The sequence below is a fragment of the Ursus maritimus genome, unplaced genomic scaffold, assembly GCF_017311325.1.
Source record: "Ursus maritimus isolate PB19 unplaced genomic scaffold, ASM1731132v1 scaffold_26, whole genome shotgun sequence".
Taxonomy (NCBI): domain Eukaryota; kingdom Metazoa; phylum Chordata; class Mammalia; order Carnivora; family Ursidae; genus Ursus; species Ursus maritimus.
In genome coordinates, this window is record NW_024425119.1 from 12,733,115 (window position 1) to 12,748,805 (window position 15,691).

General features: G+C 45.3%; 1 long non-coding RNA gene across 1 annotated transcript; it reads left to right on the forward strand.

Annotated features, from left to right (window-relative positions):
- The first annotated feature begins 2,073 nt into the window (after window positions 1–2,073).
- LOC121105355 lies at window positions 2,074–13,220 on the forward strand. Its single transcript, XR_005837800.1, has 3 exons — window positions 2,074–2,195; window positions 3,886–3,967; window positions 12,286–13,220. It is a non-coding gene; the product is annotated as an uncharacterized LOC121105355 (long non-coding RNA).
- The last annotated feature ends 2,471 nt before the right edge of the window (window positions 13,221–15,691 follow it).

Sequence of the window (15,691 nt, forward strand, 5' to 3'; positions counted from 1 at the left end):
GACAGATCTGGGTTCGAATCTACTTGTCCCTTACAAGCTGTATGACTTTGAGCAGGTTTCTTCAAAATCCCTCTGGTCCTCAGTTTCTACGTCTGAAGAGTAGAGCTAATAACACCTGCCTCCTAGTGTCTTAGAGGAGATTTAATGAGATAACAAATACAAAGCATTTAACAGTGCCCAGCACAGAGTAAACATCTAATTAATGGAAGCGATTATTATTAATAGTCCTAAACGACATAAAAGGAATTTGAAAGGGCAAAAGGAAGTGTGCCGTATATTAGCTGAAGTAGTAATAAATGCAAGGTTGTGAAATCTAAACATGCCTTTGAAGATATGCAAGTATGTTTTTGTTTACTAATGACGGTGAGCAAGGCAAATGCTTGTTCGAGCCATTAGCTGCAGCCCTCCAAGCATGACCAAGCCCTAACGTGTTCCCCGTGGCAGACGCTGTCCACCTGTGCGTGGATTTCATGTACTCCCATCAATCCTGGCATTCGGCGAAGCATTTTATACCACGTGTAACTTGCTATGTATCTTCTTCTACTTCCTCTTAAGACTATAAATTCCTTGAGAATAAAGACAGCATTTTCTCTGTGGCCATAAAGCCCCACAGGGCTTGGTGAGGATTGCGTGGGTGTTCAGTACATAAAGTGCTAATTGGCGCCCGAGTGTGGCAGGGATTGTTATGAACTTTTCCTCCCAGTGTGATTCTGGGGAGTTGTGGATAGTGTGTGTGTGTGTGTGTGTGTGTGTGTGTGTGTGGAGTGGGGAGTATGCAGCGAGAGGCTAATGATTTTCCAGGTATTTGGAGCTTCTTAGGCAGGAAAGCGCACGCACTTCTCTCTCTCTCTCTCTCTCTCTCTCTCTCTCTCGGTTTCCATCCACGGTGGCACGAATAAAAGTAAATTCCAAAGCAAAACAAAGAGGATTGGTTATGCGTCCTTTCTTTCTTTCTAGAAGTACTGCCTTTCATTGATGCAGACCAAAGTCTGTGTATGCTCTGACACTCGCCAGCCGTGGGAGCTTGCCTATGTGGTCAGGTCACCGGAGCTTTAGTTTTCTTACTCTTAAGATAGGGTGATGCTATCGGTTCTGTTTACTTCCCGGAGTTGCTATAGGAGCTGATGAGAGCACACATAAGAGCTGCACACCGTAAACTTGATCACAGGCTCGGGTGTGCACACAGGGACTGTTATGACCTCACTCCCCTGGGGGCATGGGTCCTTATCGGCGGCTGCTTCTTGCCCAGAGACGGCAGCTGCATTCACGGCACCACGTGCTTCCCTGCTTTTCGGGAGGGACTGCCGTACAGAGCGCTTTAGGGGCTGTGCCCCCTCAGTGGCCCTAGTTCTCCGGCTCACAAATTGGGCTGTCGATTGCTCCAAACCAACACAGACCCCAGCCAGGCTCTCCAGAAGCAGAAGGAGATGCGCTCAGATATGTTCCCCGCACTCCAACGCTCGTGTGTCGGCGAGGACTAGTCCCTGTTCTGTCCGGGGCCCCGGGTGGGGGCTGGCAGGCATCGAGGCAGCAACCAGCTGTGTTTGGGATGCTCTTGAGGACCCAGAACAGAATTTCCGTGTGGGAAGGTAACTGGTCCCCAACTGTTCTGGCTTCCTGGGGGCTTGCAGGTTCTTTCACAAGCATATCTGCCCGGATACCTCCCTTCTCCATTCCACATGTTGCCAGATTTCTCCTTCCAGATTCTTCGATTTAACTCACCATGTTGGGTGGCCCATTTGCACACCTGGTCCATGGAGCTTGAAGCGTGAGCTAGCTTAGGATAAAACCAGCTGCTGAATGCCACACAGGCCTCCTGTCTGGCCCTCCTCAGGCCCCTCAGGGGAAGGGACACTATCAGTTGTCACCATTACCTCTTTTATTGAGGAGATTTCCAGAAGAGAGGGACGCACGCAGTCTGAGGTCTGCTTGTGCCCTTCCCATTGGGGATCATAAGACGTGGAGTAAGGAGGACAGAGGAAAAGTCTGGGGGCCCCCGGCTTCCGTTTCTCAACAGCTCGATTCCTTTTCGCCAGCCCGTCAAGACCCTCATGGACAAATTCCCTGCCTGCCACTCTCTCCATCTCACGACTTTGCCTGGGGGCCATGCACAGGGCGATAACGAGAAGGGGCCTTGGAAACACGCTGCCCTGAAGATTTCATGTGGACACTTGCGGACCCGGAGGCTCCAGAAGGTGAGGTGATTTTGTCAAAGCCCCAGAGTCAAGCAGAGAAAGAGAAGACCCCAGCCAGGCACACTCTGTTCTCCGACACGCACGGGGCTGAAGGTCCTCTTTGCAATAATCAACACATCATAAACCAGAAGGGCCTTGAGAGAGCTTTTGCTTTCGTCCTCTGACGGAGGCAGCATCTGCCTGGCACCCAGGCTGCGGGAGGCTCTGCTTACTTCTCTTTCCTAAATGACTTTCTTTCCCGAGGTCTCCTTCCCTCTCCCGATCTCTCTTTTTTCCCTTAATTCTTCTCTCCTTAGAAACTGTCATTCAAATGACGATTTTTGCCCCTAGCCTGGTGATGTATTTTCTTTAAAAAAGAAAAAAGCACAAAGCAAAACAAAGCAGAACTGCCACACCGAAGGTCAACGGCGTCCCCAAAAGAACAGTTTCCCTCTGGCACCTAGGGACGCAGGGCCTGGTCCCTGCCTGTCCCTCCCGCCCTTCCATCCCCGTCCCCATTTATTTTGAACTTAGAATCTTTCACCAAGTTTTCTGGGCCCCAAAGAACACCCTGTTCCAAGAGCTCAGTCACTTCTCCACCCTTGCTGCTACAGGCCGAGGAATTCCAAGTCAGACAGAACTTTCCTGCCTTTTCCATTCAGCACCACATTCCTGGGCTTGTTTCCTCTGCTGGTTGGAGCTCGCAGACAGCAAAAGCAGCAGTTCCGCGAAGGAACAGGCTCAGTCTCCACAATAGAAATGATGGAAAGGCAGATACAAAGTATAATCCTTGTACGTACAAACCATTCATAGGATTATATCTCAAAAACATCTTGTATGTGCAAATTGAAAAATTACATGCTTGGAAATGTTTAGAAACCCACACAAGTCATCCAGGAGCTGAGGGGCTGTGCTCGCTCTTTCTGGTGACCGGTAATTTAGACCCAAATCAGGGACTCTTGAGAGTGACAGGATGCGTTACTATCAAGGATCTCGGTGGTCTTCTAGCTTGTACTTGGCTAAGACGAGGCAGCGCGTTTGTCTTTGGGTAGCTCTGAGCAGTAGCTCAAAGTAGCTCCTTTGCCCTTATGTAAACTCTTCCCTTGGGTTTGTCAGGCAAGGTCTCGTCCCTCTTCCCAGGAGAACAGATCAGGTATTTGAGCACATGGCTCTTCTGTCTTCGGACTCTGTTCTTCTCCAGGCTAAATATGTCCAGTTCCTTGAGCAATTCCTTATTTGGTAGAGTCTCCTGTGCTTTCTCCATCCTGGCTGTGCTGAAGGAGCTCCACATGGTCTGGGTTGGAAAGTGTCTGCCCGGAGCTCAGCCTGGCCCTCCTTAGGCCTCCAGCAATTAGATGTCTCCATCTGTCCGTACACAGCAGCTTCTTAGACAGACTCGAGGAGCAAACGCTCAGCAGACACCCCCTTATTTTCTTGAGCTTTCTTTTACACACTTACTTGGGTGGGTAGGGTAGCTGCTCACCAAGATTGAGACTGGAGGTACAGAGGGAGAAGCAAGGGCAGGAGGATGGGGGCTCTATTCCCACCTGGGCTGGTCTTTGATGAAATGGACAGGATTAAGTCACCTTGTCTCTCTTTCTGTCAAGAGCTTCGCCGCCAGAATGAGAGCACTTGGGTTCAAATTCTGTCATTGCACCAATGACAAGATCTTCCAATTTGAGCAAGCTACTTAAAATCTCTGTTGTCTCAGCTTCCTCATCTGGAAAATGGGAACTCAAACTGTTGTCATCAGGATTAAATGGAAGGTACTCAGAACAGCGTTTGGCCACGTGGTAAGTCTCACCCCTGCTGTTATTATTATGAGCGTTACTGCTCTCCTGTCCTCCTTTTATTCCCCCCCCCCTTGGTGCTGTTGGTCACTCGTGGGGAGGTTTTCTGCAGGAGCAAAATCTGCAAACCACCTGAGCGCTTGGGGCTGAAAACTCACCTTCTGCCTCTAGCTTGTAGGTGTCTCTGTGGGAGGATAATAACACCCAACGCCTGTCATTAATCCCTTTCAGGCTCCCGGGACCTTTCATCCTAAAGGATTCCAAGGCCCTTGAATAGAAGAAGCAAAAACACTCATTAAAACATTAACATTTGTATGGCGGGTTCAACAAGTCATCCTGATACAGCATTCTATAAAACCGCTCCTTATCTCAAGTTCTGGTTTTAAGAGGTGAATTTATTCCAAGCAATCTCTAAATTTTAGTGAATTAAATTCAGAGCTTCACCCTGAGTTCCCCAATCTTTCTTTCCGCTCAGAGACAAGGCCCGGAGCACCCCCTCCGGCTCTGTGTCCTCAGCGAGGGGAAGTAGAAGGCACAGGGCAAAAGAGGAAAAAGGCAGTAACAGGGGATTCTCGCAAATGACATCACAGGGAGCAAAGAGAATTGGACCTTTCATCTCAGGGTCTCCAAGCTATTTATACTTGACACAGCCGATATCTGCCGCCAGGCATAATCGCACTTAATTTATTGAGACAGTATTTTGACTTGCCCAAGGTTAGAATTTCACCTCTTAGGCGGAAACAAACAACAGTATTATGTAGGTTTGGGAGTTCCTGAGTTTTTAGTTAACACCGTGGTGTTTGTCAATCAAGGATGTGCTGGAGGTCGGCTCTGGGGCTCCTTCCGGGCAGCGCCCTTGGCCCGGCCGTCTGCGTGGTCGTGACCCGGTAGTAGGGGAGGCCGGACTTGTCACATGCACAGCGGCGAGGGACACAAGGCTGGCCCTCCTGTCTAGCTCGGTCGCATTACAAATCCTTCATGTCCTGCTGAGAGAAAGCAATCGCAAAGTCCTATTTCTGATGGTGCGTGGGAATGCTCTCAGCAAGGCGTGTCCTCTGCCTGGAGATAAGCTGAACCTATCCGGGCGGATCTTATCACAGTGCAGGCTTTTAAAGACAAGAGTGTCCATCTCCAGTGGCAGCGGATGCTGGGTTTTCCTCTCCCTCCCCACCCCCCACCGCACGTGGCTGGCCAGGATGGAGTAGTGCCAGACAAAGTGGCCTGTGGTTTCTCACTGTCTCTGATGTCTTGGGTTTGCTGGCACCTTCTTAGCTTTAATTTCCAGCTTCTTTAGGGAGGAGGGAAAGAGAAGTGAATGAACATTCGGGGAATGGTTATGTTGAATCAAAAACATGGCACACGTGAGATCACTTACTTTACTAGGTTGTAATGTTACTTGAAACTCTTGTTTTCCATGGAACATTACACCATGAGTCCTCTATGGTGACTAACATAAGATTTAAAAAAGAAGAAGGAGAAGGAGAGAAAGAGGAAGAGGAAGGAGAAGGAGGAGGAGGAGAAGAAGAAGGGGAAGAAGGGGGAGAAGGGGAAGGGGAAGAAGAAGAAGAAGAAGAAGAAGAAGAAGAAGAAGAAGAAGAAGAAGAAGAAGAAGAAGAAAGATGAAAGAAGAAAAAAGAAGGAGAAGAAGAAGAAGGAGAAGAAGGAAAGAAGAAGAAGAAGAAGAAGAAGAAGAAGAAGAAGAAGAAGAAGAAGAAGAAGAAGAAGAAGAAGAAGAAGAAGAAGAAGAGGAAGAAGAAGAAGAAGAAGAAGAAGAAGAAGAAGAAGAAGAAGAAGAAGAAGAAGAAGAAGAAGAAGAAGAAGAAGAAGAAGAAGAAGAAGAAGAAGAAGAAGAAGAAGAAGAAGAAGAAGAAGAAGAAGAAGAAGAAGAAGAAGAAGAAGAAGAAGAAGAAGAAGAAGAAGAAGAAGAAGAAGAAGAAGAAGAAGAAGAAGAAGAAGAAGAAGAAGAAGAAGAAGAAGAAGAAGAAGAAGAAGAAGAAGAAGAAGAAGAAGAAGAAGAAGAAGAAGAAGAAGAAGAAGAAGAAGAAGAAGAAGAAGAAGAAGAAGAAGAAGAAGAAGAAGAAGAAGAAGAAGAAGAAGAAGAAGAAGAAGAAGAAGAAGAAGAAGAAGAAGAAGAAGAAGAAGAAGAAGAAGAAGAAGAAGAAGAAGAAGAAGAAGAAGAAGAAGAAGAAGAAGAAGAAGAAGAAGAAGAAGAAGAAGAAGAAGAAGAAGAAGAAGAAGAAGAAGAAGAAGAAGAAGAAGAAGAAGAAGAAGAAGAAGAAGAAGAAGAAGAAGAAGAAGAAGAAGAAGAAGAAGAAGAAGAAGAAGAAGAAGAAGAAGAAGAAGAAGAAGAAGAAGAAGAAGAAGAAGAAGAAGAAGAAGAAGAAGAAGAAGAAGAAGAAGAAGAAGAAGAAGAAGAAGAAGAAGAAGAAGAAGAAGAAGAAGAAGAAGAAGAAGAAGAAGAAGAAGAAGAAGAAGAAGAAGAAGAAGAAGAAGAAGAAGAAGAAGAAGAAGAAGAAGAAGAAGAAGAAGAAGAAGAAGAAGAAGAAGAAGAAGAAGAAGAAGAAGAAGAAGAAGAAGAAGAAGAAGAAGAAGAAGAAGAAGAAGAAGAAGAAGAAGAAGAAGAAGAAGAAGAAGAAGAAGAAGAAGAAGAAGAAGAAGAAGAAGAAGAAGAAGAAGAAGAAGAAGAAGAAGAAGAAGAAGAAGAAGAAGAAGAAGAAGAAGAAGAAGAAGAAGAAGAAGAAGAAGAAGAAGAAGAAGAAGAAGAAGAAGAAGAAGAAGAAGAAGAAGAAGAAGAAGAAGAAGAAGAAGAAGAAGAAGAAGAAGAAGAAGAAGAAGAAGAAGAAGAAGAAGAAGAAGAAGAAGAAGAAGAAGAAGAAGAAGAAGAAGAAGAAGAAGAAGAAGAAGAAGAAGAAGAAGAAGAAGAAGAAGAAGAAGAAGAAGAAGAAGAAGAAGAAGAAGAAGAAGAAGAAGAAGAAGAATCATCCTTGTTTTTTGGGAAAATCCAGGTGAAGGAACATGGCGGGCCATGTGTACTTTAGACCAGAACATAAAGGGACAAAAAATTCTCTTTGTAGGGCCTCTTCTACTCTCTACTCATAGGAGAGGAAAACACTGAAATGTCAGATTCTAACACAGATAGACTTGCACATGTGGGCGCTCTCTGAGAGTGCCAAGCCTCATTCACACGCTCGTGAGCTGCTGGATTCCTATTGCTTTGTGGATTAGTATACCCAGTGAGAGTAGCAATTTGTATTTGTACTGGTGACTCTGTAGAAACAACTTAGTACATTTAGCATAACTAATTGAGAGAGCATTCTCCACTCTTTACTAACCACGTGTCTGCGATACATAGCCATCGGACTGGGAGGCCATGACCGAGGTACCTCTGCCACCGTATGCGATAACTGTCTTGGAGAAAATAAACTACCTCGATGCCCCAAATGTGTATAATGATGGCAGCAGTGTAATAACCATTTGTAGAATCAGCTTGATTTGGGATCGTATTGCTTTAGTTGTGTTTTTGCTCATGAGAGTTATTGCTTGCTGACCATAATAGCTCAGAACTTAATTTCATTAACATCTTTTTATTTTTTTAAGATTTTATTTATTTATTTGACAGAGAGAGAGACAGCCAGTGAGAGAGGGAACACAAGCAGGGGGAGTGGGAGAGGAAGAAGCAGGCTCCCAGCAGAGCAAGGAGCCCGATGTGGGGCTCAATCCCAGGATCCCGGGATCATACCCTGGGCCGAAGGTAGATGCTCAACGACTGAGCCACCCAGGTGCCCTGATTAACATCTTTTTAAAAAGATGACATGCTTTGTGGCCCAGCGATCCCAGGAACAGGGCAAAAATGTGGCTTCTGAGGTTTGACCCTGACTGTTTCCTGTGGGTGGGCAGATTGTTTGTTCCCCATGAAGAGTTGCTGGAAAAAACTTATATGAATTATTGCAATTTGCTTTGCATATATAAATACTTAAGTCTGTGTTTAATAATACACTTGATGCAAATATCCTATAAACATATTAACTGCTACATCAGCCGTTCAGATAAGCTCAAATGGGCTTGCCATCCCACCAACAGTTTTTATCAGCTTGTCCTCTCTCCAGGATATGAAGCCTGGATCACAGAGACAGTAAAACTGATTAAAAGCAATTAACATTCTTTCCTATTGACTTTTCTTTAGCCTCTCCTGGTAATAGGTATGTAGAATGGTGACATACGAGACTCAATCAATTTATAATTGTTTACCGTACATCTTTACCATATAGCTAAATGTAGATGCCTGACCCAGGAGAGGTTGGAGATACGATCTCTGTCCTCAGACACTAATAATCAAGGCAGGGAGCTAAAAATAACATGTAAGAAGTAAGCAGAAACATTTCTGACAGTGTGTATAAATTATGTGACTAACCCCTGTCCTCATACCCATTTGAGAAGGTCAAAATGGAGACAAATGAGCTGGGACTTGAAGAAGCTGTTGAGTTTGTATTGTTAATAACAATTATTAATAATGGAGCACATCAGTATTTACAGTGAGCTCTTTTCATGATCCCTGTACCATGTCTCCGAAGGAGGTGGTGGAAAGAATATAATTTGTTGAGTAAATATGCAAAGAGGACCAGATGATACCTACACATGAAGTGGGTTTCACTAGAGAAGAGGAATCTTGAGCTTAGGGGACCCAAATCTTTTATAATAGGCAGTAAGCCTTCTTGAATTTTGTTCCAAAGGGCGACTCTATCTTCCAAGTCTATTTATTATACAAATGTCCTTGAAAAGATGAACCCGGAACAAAGAGTAGTCAGTGCCTCTCTCATAAGACATGTGACCTTACAAGAGACTCCAGAAGAGCTGTCTTCCACCTTGCTCGAGGTTGCCCAGCTAGTTAATGTCAGGGCTACAGTGAGAACCTAAGGAGCCAAGATAAATGTAATGATCTCCCCGGTTCTCTGTTCAAGACATCAGACTCAAATTTGTCCCAACACCTGGGACTAGAAGGTCATCCTGTTTGGGGGAGTTTTGCTGCTGTTCTGGCTCTTATGGGGCATCCATCATAAATGCCTGGGTTCCTTCTTTGTCCCACGAGCCAACTCCCAGTCTTGGGCTCCATTCTTGTGGTGTTTCTTGTCTTATTCCTCAGGGCTGAAGTGTCTGCCTTGGCCTTCCACCCAGTTCCACAGTCCCAGGAATTTCACTGCTGTATCCTGGGGCCCTCTTGGCCAGCATCATGCCTGGATCTTTGTGTCTTCTATCTCATTGTACATGGTCCAGATGTCACACTTGATGCTGACCTGCCCATCAGGACCTTTACCCTGTCACTCCCTCCACAGAAGCTGCTCCATAGGTGCAGTTCGACTTTAAATATCTTCTCCTATAACATCTACTCCTGTGTGCTTGTATGACCCCATTCGTTGTGGTATTTTTCTGGGTCATTGTCCAGTTGCTTACTTGATTTCATCCAGTAAGAGAAGAAGGAGCTGGTGATGGGGAGATCAAGGACGAACATCATAAGCTCAGTGCTGCAGGGGGTTGAGTATAGTGGACCAGCCCCAAGGCCAGTGTGGTTAGAACCGGTGGAAGAGTGTCCCAGAAGAGCCTTTGACTGCCAGGCTGAAGAATATCAATAGAACAACTAACTGAATCAGAGAACATCACTAGGCTTCACGGGCGTGTACACAAAGTGATAGAGAGAGCACGGGTTTCGGAATCAGACAGAACCGGGTTTGAACCCTGGATCTGCTACATACTTGAGCATGACATTGGAACTTTTAGTCTATGTCTCAGAGTTCCTCATCTATAAAATCACGGTACTAGCATTTATCTCATGGGGCTGTGATGAGGATTGCTGATAAAACAGATGCAACATCTAGCACCGTGACTTCAGTTTCTAAAGGCTCAATGAAGGGTAGCTGTCATACATTTATCATTATGGAATGTTTGCCCTGGAAGAGACCTTAGAGCTTGATCTAACCCTCTTATTTTAGACCCGAGAAAAAAAACGGAGCACGGAGTGGTCAGCAAAGTAACCTGTTGACCCAACCTTGTCAGCGAGTGACAGAACCTTACTCATTGAACACTTACCTATCAAGCAGTCCTTGAGAGGGTGCAGTCAGACATTTATTGGGTGGTGACTTTGCTGCAAGCAGTCAGCAGCATCCTCGGGAGACACAGACTAGAGCTTTAATTCAGGCTTATGTTCCCCTATGCTGGGGGAACTTTCCTTTTTAGCCATAGTCTGTCCAGATGTAGACAGTAACGTGCTCCCGTGACATGGCCGGCCTCCCAGCTCTTGAGCCTCACCGCTTTTCTTGGCTGCCACTTGGGGCCACTTCGGTCAGCTTCTTCCTACCCATCCTACTCACTCTTATTCCATTTAAATGGCATTTACTCACAGAAGTCTTCCCAGATCTCCCCAGTGAGGTGAGGCTGCCTGTCTCATGGTCCTGTAGTGCCCTGGGCTTCTCCTTCGCGGTGTTCCTTGTGCTCTGATGACATCACCAATACCCATCTTTCCCGCTAGAGATCTCTTTAAGAGCAGCCGTTGGCGACACTTGTTCTCTGGGAGATCCCCAGAGCCCTACAGAGAGTGGATGCTTAGTGCACGTTGCTCAAACGATTAAATAGAGCTTGTGAACTGCAGTTGCTGTTCCAGAATTTTGGAGTTGGCTGTTTAGAATGTAAAACATGCTCTAAAATGGGGACAATAGTCTCAGAATAAAGGAGAAGTCTTCCTAAGAAAGGCAATTAGAAAAATTACAGTGATGTATACATATTTATGTAATATACCTGCACACACACGAGCATTTTGCAGTGCCCTTATTTTTCTCATTTTATCTTGTAGTGACACTTCATTATGGACTTACTTGGCCCGAGGACTAGCATTTGGAAACGACTCTGTTCGAAGTCAGAGTCATTAATTAACTGTAGCAATTGCCATTGCTCCACATTGCTGAGGAAAGCAGATTTCAGAGTCCCGAAGGTTTTCGTGACAAATGTACCAAATATATATCCATCTTTTATTTCCTCTTGGTACAATTTTTATTCCTAGTTGTATTTTTTTTTAATGAACCCCTCCCCCCATCCTGATGGCTTATTTAGTTCCAGGACAATGCACACAAGGGAGATATGGCACATGCAGAAAAAGACCATTTCTCTGAGAAATGTCATTTAGCCAAAGTGGAACATGGCCCCCTAGAGTAGCTGAAATCCCTTCATGGATTTATGACGTCTCCAGCTTGTCCCAGTCCGGCCTCAGGATGAGAACAAAGGAAGCAAGCTTAGGAAATGGGGCATAGGGCTTCCGTGTACAGCTGTGAAGGCTGTGCCCTGCCAAGGGTCCCCAGCTGAGAGAAGCGGGCTCTCTCACCGTGCGTCCAGGTGGGGTCTGGCTGTGCTAGGAGGATGAGGCCACATGTCCCATGTCACAAGGAGAAAGCACTGGAGGTGGTGGCGATTCAGTGAGGTCATAGAATATTTTGGTTTAGAGGACGTGAGCTGTGCCGTCAGAGAGACAGGCGTGTGGATCTCTGCTCCACTACTTACTTGTGCCTTTGGGCAAGGTTGTAAGTCTCGGTTTCCTCATCTGTAAGACAAAGATAACAGGGACACCAGGGTGGCTCAGTCAGTTAAGCGTCTGCCTTCGGCTGACATCATGATCCCAGGGTCCTGGGATCAAGTCCTGCATCAGCCTTCCTGCTCAGTGGGGAGTCTGCTTCTCCCTCTGCCCCTCCCTCCCACTTGTGCATGCTCTCTCTCACTCTCTCTCTCAAATAAATAAATACGATCTTAAAAAAAAAAAACAAGGATAACAGCAATATCTATTTCATAAGGTTGTTGGAAGGATCGAAGGGGATAATGTGGGCGGAAGGGTCAGCAGAGTGGAAGGGTCATATTTAGTCCTTCGTGGACCTATGCTCATCGGTGGTGCCAAGATGCCCACGGCCATCCGAGACGTACTTCTGGACACAGAACTCATTTACCCTTTGCTCTTTTCTCCTTACCTCACCACTCTGTCCCAACCTGTGCCTCCCCCTTAGTGTCCCCACCAGTCCCATTTACTAAAACCAGAAACCCAAATGCCATCCTAGACTTTTGTCTCTTCTTCTCCCTCTAACATCTCAGTGGTCATTAAAGCCTATCAATTCTACCAACTCGATTTCCATCTCTACTCCTTATTCCTGCTACTTGTTCTGGAACAGCATGTGACTCCTTTCTTGGACAATGGCAGCAGCCTCCAGGCTGGCTTGTATTCCCAATCTTTCAGAAAGGCACATCTGGTCTCATGTAGTCTCTTGCTTACGACTATCTCTGTTTATCTACAGGATGAAGCCCAAAGTTCTTTGGGAGTAATTATGGCTCTGCAAGACCTGGCTTGTCTCCTCGCTGCTTCTACCTCGGTTTCTGCGTTCCAGAGGTACTCTCTATAGACTCAACAGCTTCATGGTTTTTGTTTTTGTTTTAATTTTTAACCTCTGTGCCTTAAACATGTTGCTCCCCCTCCCTGGAATGCTGTTAATAATGATGAGAATGATGGAGCAAAGGAAGATGATAATGACAGCCAGTGTGTATTGGGAATTTACAAGATACCGTTCTCAGGGCTTTATGTTAATAATCTGCCTTTCCTCAACTTGGGCACCTGGTGAACTCATCAAAAACAACTATAATTTTTTAAAACATATTTTTAATATATTTACATGAGTGCTTCCCTTGTCACCCAGAGGGCTTGACTTTGCCTGTGTCTCTTACCTACAGGGGAACCCACATTGCTGTATATGGTAGCCAGTGCTGTGTCTCTTATTTATTTTTTTTCTCTTTTAAATTGACTTTATTTTTCAGGGCACTCTTAGGTTCACAGTAAAATTGAGTGGGAAGCACAGAGAGTTCCCATTTACTTCCTACTTTTCCTTCACAGCCTCTCCTACTATCAGCATCCTGCACCAGGCTGGTACGTTTGCTACAATCGAGGAACCAACATTGATACATCATTATCTCTCAAAGTCCATAGTTACATGACGGTTCATTCTTGGTGTTGTACATTCCATGGGTTTTGAGAAATGTATAATGACATGAATCCACTTTTGTAGATTCATACAGTATAATTTTACTGCCTTGAAAATCCTCTGTCCTTTCCTCCCAGCAACCGCTGGCAACCAATCTTTTTACCTTTATTGGAATGTCATAGTTGGATTCATACAGTGTGTTGCATTTTCAGATTTTTTTTTCATGTAGCAATATGCATTTAGAATTCCCCCATGTCTTTTCGTGGCTTGATAGCTCATTTCTTTCAAAACACTGAATAATAGTCCATCGTCTGGGTGAAGCAGAGTTTGGTTACCCACCCACCTACCAAAGGGCATCTTGGTGGCTTCCAGGTTCTGGCAATTATGAATAAAGCTGCTGTAAACATCTGTGCACAGGTTTGTGCGTGGACATCCACTTCCAGCTTCCTTGGGTAAATGCCAAGGAGTGCGATTGCTGGATTATTTGGTAAGAGGATGTTTAGTTTTATAAAGAATTGCAAATTGTCATCCAATGTAGCTGCACCATTTTGCGTTCCCACCAGCAGGGAGTGAGAGTTCCTGTTGCTCCACGTCCTTCTCAGCATTTGGTGGTGTCAGTGGTCCGGATTTGGGTCATTCTAATTGGTGTGTAGTGGTATTTCACTGTTGTTTAATTTTCCTTTGCCTACTGGTATATGATGTTGAACCCCTTTTCATAGGCTTATTCGCCACCCGTGTATATTCTTTGGTGAGGTATCTTCCTACAGGTCTTTTGTCCGTTTTTTTTTTTTAAGATTTTATTAATTTATTTGTCAGAGAGAGAGAGTGCACGCAAGAGCAGGAGCAGGGGGGAGGAGCAGAGGGAGAGGGAGAAGCAGGCTCCCCGCCAAGCAAGGAGCCTGACATGGGACGCGATCCCAGGACTCTGGGATCATGACCTGAGCCAAAAGCAGACCCTTAACCACCTGAGCCACCCAGGCATCCCCTTTTGTTCATTTTTTTTTTTTTAAAGATTTTATTTATTTATTTATTCGACAGAGATAGAGACAGCCAGCGAGAGAGGGAACACAAGCAGGGGGAGTGGGAGAGGAAGAAGCAGGCTCATAGCAGAAGAGCCTGACGTGGGGCCCGATCCCAGATCGCCGGGATCACGCCCTGAGCCGAAGGCAGACGCCCAACCGCTGTGCCACCCAGGCGCCCCCCCTTTTGTTCATTTTTTAAATTGGGTTGTTTATTTTCTTACTATTGAGTTTTAAGAGTTCTTTGTATATTATGGATAAGAATCTTTTATTAGATGTCTTTTGCAAATATTTTCTCCCAGTTTTTGGTTTATCTTCTCATTTTCTTGAGCTCCTACTCATTTTTAAAGCACAGCTCAAAGCTCACCTTCTGTGACACTGGTCCTATCTCTTCCGCTCCCCAGCAGTTGGTGTGGATTGACTGCACTGTCACGGTGCTTTTTACAAATATCCATCCTATTGTAAATATTTACCCACCAGACTGTGGGACTCTTGGGGAGAGGGTCATGGGACTCATTTTTGCATTTCCTGAGCAAAGCACACTGTCTGGCACGAAGCAAGTACCCAACAGGTGTGTGTTGACCAAACTGATGAGGACACGCATGCAGAGGGCACCCCTGCCTCCCTCAGAAGCATGGCATGGGCTGGGGGGTATTCCTCCGGCAGCAGTAGTGAGAAACACGCTCTGCAAACGCCATTTTGGTCTAGGTGACGTTCCATCTTGATCTGAGCGTGGGTATTTTTGCCAGATTCCAGATGCAAGTCATTGAGTCCCCACCAGAAAAGCTGCCGTTGGGCAAGGAGTGGAATGCCCGCTGCATTCACAACAGGAATCTTTGTGAAATGCTCTGAGGCCCTCAGTGGGCAGGGAACCTGGTCTTCGAAGGCATGCAATCTTTCTGAATGTATTCCGACTCAACACTTCCCACTCCTCTTTCCATGTCTGCTTATCTTCAAAGCTAGAACTCTCACTCTGAAGGAACAATTCACCATGCTGTCTGCCTCCAGAAAGTCTCTTCTGGTTTCCTGAACAGAGGGCCACACACATGTAGAGGTGCGTGCCTAGGTGGCAAGGTTCCTTCTGAATTCTTTCACGGGTCAGGATGCTGCAAGCATTACCATCAAAACGCTGCCCTTACTGTCTCTCCCAGCCCCCACTCCCATCTTCCTTCTGCTTTTTCTCACTTCTCCAATTTGCTGCTCTTGCCTTGGGCTTGCAATGTTTTTGTAAAGCTCTCCCCTGTCTGACCCATCTAGTCTTTGGTATTTAGCTCAGAATGCGTTCCATTATGTCTAAGAACACTTTTCTGTCAATGAGGCTTCTATTGGGAGCAGACTGCACCCAGAGTTGAGTAAAGCCCTAGGGGAATGCAGTTGGGAGAAGAAAGAACTTTTACATGATTTATAGACTTGTGAGAATGCTGAGACATTCAGATGAAAAGTAGAGAAAAATCCTGTAAAAGATCACCAGATGTTTTGTCTGCAAGACTTCAGGCTTTTGATGTTAGGCAGGAAAAACATGTGAATTCTTGACTGAATTTTGCAATTTTTCACAGGGCGTTTTAGGGGTATTTAGATTTTAGTCATTATTAGCATTTTGGGTCAATTTAGGGAATTTAAAAAGTTACCAAAGTATTGCAGGCTCATTGTAAAAATTCTAAGTAATACAGAAGTCTACAGACTAGAAGCTGAAATGTCCTTCTCTGTCT